This window comes from Peromyscus leucopus, chromosome 14 (assembly GCF_004664715.2).
Source record: "Peromyscus leucopus breed LL Stock chromosome 14, UCI_PerLeu_2.1, whole genome shotgun sequence".
NCBI lineage: Eukaryota > Metazoa > Chordata > Mammalia > Rodentia > Cricetidae > Peromyscus > Peromyscus leucopus.
Genome location: NC_051075.1, coordinates 74,170,177 through 74,173,002, shown reverse-complemented (window position 1 = coordinate 74,173,002; position 2,826 = coordinate 74,170,177). Strand labels below are relative to the sequence as shown.

Sequence of the window (2,826 nt, the reverse complement as noted above, 5' to 3'; positions counted from 1 at the left end):
CATCACGTGATGTCTGTCTAGGCCAGCTGCAGGCAAGGTGTGGAGCCTTTTCAAAACATAGATCACATGTCTGTAGGTGGCAGACTTGGAAGTGCAGGGCTCCCTAAGCACACCATACCGTGGTGATTCCATCCTGAGCCCCAGATGTCAGATATGGAGCTGTGGGATTGAATCTTTTCTCTGCTGTGTTTTGGTCTTGCTATAGTTGTTCCTTGACAAGACTCTGTTTCTGTCTGGACTTTTAAAGTGCTGGCACTATGAAAAATTATGTTTTTTTTTTTTTTTAAGAGAGGGACCAAATGCATTATGAGATGAACATGATAATTTGGGGACCAGAGGTAAAATGTTATGAGTTACAGTGATGCGGTTGAATGTCAAGTTGACCTGGGGTATAGTTGTGATGGTCAGATTCCATTGCCAGTGTGACTGGATTCGGAATCTGTGAGAGCATATCCAAAGAAGTTTAACTCAGGATGCAAAACACCCTAAACATAGGCAGCACCATTCCATGGAGTGGAGTCTTGAATGAAATGAAAAGAATTCATTTCTCTCACCTGCTGACTGTGGACTCGGTGTGACCAGCTGCCTCACGCCCTGCGAGTGTGCCTTCCTTACAATGTTGGACTGTATGTACCCTTAAACTGTGAGCCAAAAGAAGCCCTTCCTTCCATGGCTTGGTGTTGCCAAGTCCACCAACAAGAAAGAGAATGAACCCAACCCTCAAATCTGTTTATGGGCAGTGAATTTTACTCAGGCGGTAACAGCCATGTCTGACTTAGCAAGTTGAGAGAAGCACCGCCAAGGAAGGGAGATGTGGATTCTGAGTCTATCTGGATGCCCTCGGTTACTGGTGCTAGTCTGGGCTTTCCCTCTGACCCATTGCTCTCTCCAGCTTCCTTCCAGGTCTCTTCCAGGAAGGACTTACCTGTGAGGTTATTAATTACTTTCTCGGGCGCCTGGAAGGTCAGCGTGTGAAGGTGGCAGTAGCGACGCGGGTCTTCCCGCTGTTGCTGTGGGGACCACGGCCGAGCACATGACCCCTGCCATGGAGGGTGGCGGGGGAAGCGGCAACAAAACCACCGGGCGGGTTGGCTGGCTTCTCCCCAGCACGAGGAGCGGGCTACTCGCACGCCGACTTGGCCGGCGTTCCGCTAACTGGTATGAATCCCCTGTCTCTGTATTTAAATGTGGATCCACGCTATCTTGTTCAGGATACCGATGAGTTCATTTGGCCAACTGGAGCTAACAAAACCCAAGGCAGATTTGAGCTAGCCTTCTCTACCATTGGAGGATGTTGTATGACAGGGGCTGTATTTGGGGCAGTTGAACAGTCTGCGGTTAGGATTGAAGGAAACCCAGAGCATGGCCTGGTCCAAACCAAGAAACGTACAGATTTTGAATATGGTGACTAGGCAAGGGGCACTTTGGGCTAATACTCTAGGCTCCCTGGCTTTGTTCTATAGTGCATTTGGTGTTATCATTGAGAAAACACGAGGTGCAGAAGATGACCTCAACACAGTAGCAGCCGGAACCATGACGGGAATGTTGTATAAAGGTATAGGTGGTCTTCTAGGAATAGCACGTGGTGGCCTGGCAGGACTGACCCTCACCAGTCTCTGTGCGCTGTATAACAACTGGGAACACATGAAAGGTTCCCTGCTCCAACAGTCACTCTGAAGATGTTGCCACCTCGGACGGGGGGGCGGGGGGGGATTTCATAGTCATCCAGATTGATTACTAAGTCAGTCTGGAGTTGCTTTCTCACTTGTACCGACAATTACTTTGAACAATTGGAGACTCTGATTTGCTGTGACAAAGATCATGGATGGTTAACCACCTCTGAACCTCTTGCTTTAATTTTGGATGACCCTTGACCAAAGGCTATATCCAGATAAGCTGAAAATGTCCCAAGCCAAAAACCCATTCTCATCTGTCTAGGATATAGAACATGGAGCCTAGCAACACCATGCACTGGGTTTTTTTGGGGGGTGCTTCCCTTTCATGACTTAGGAGTTACAGTTTCCAGTTTTCTGTCCTGCATCCACAGAGAGCATATTAATGGCCAGGGATAAGATCTGAGTTCAAAATCCAAAGAGTTGCTCCTATGGAATGAATGTGGCCTGTTGTGCCTTCATAAAGCAAGAGATGTGTAAACGGAACTGTTGGGATTCAAGAAGCATGAGCACCCTCAAATAGTTCAGGCATTTAACAAAGAGTTTATATCTAGGGAGTCTAAACTTAGCTGAGGTGTTGCAGAAGACTGTGCACCTCGATGAACCTGGCCATGATTCTGAGTGGAAGCTATTTGATTTGTGCCTCACCTCCCCCAGCATCAAATCCAGAGGGAGTAAAAAGAAAGAATCATTTACTTAAATTACCATGGAGTCATGGAACAGGACAGACCAGGGTAGCTTGTCCCAACTAGAGGTTGGGACACGGGTGGAGGTGAAGGTACTTTAGAGATACTTCTGGGACAAAGCCTAATGACACACTACATGCAGGCACCTGTATTGTTATATACTTTGTTCTTCTTTTTGTCTTCTTACCAAGGGTGACATCAAGGGATCCACAAGGCATGGAAGATGAGGGATCAGTTTTGCCCCGTAGGGTGCATGGGAAGATACCTAGGATTGGGTGGCAGGGTGCTACTGACCTTAGTGGTTGGAGACCAGGAGTGCTGTTCACCAGTCGTAATGCATGGCGACCTCTGCAGCTGAGAACCCAGCACATTTGAGTCCCAAATGTCAACTGGGCTGAGGTTGAAAGCCTTCAAATGAAGTGTGTTCACTTGAAAACATAATAAGTGTGGCCGAGCTAAAGCAGTGC

The 2,826-nt window shown here is 47.7% G+C and overlaps 1 pseudogene; it reads left to right on the top strand.

Annotated features, from left to right (window-relative positions):
• The first annotated feature begins 1,045 nt into the window (after positions 1–1,045).
• Positions 1,046–1,682, top strand: LOC114701882 (annotated as a pseudogene).
• The last annotated feature ends 1,144 nt before the right edge of the window (positions 1,683–2,826 follow it).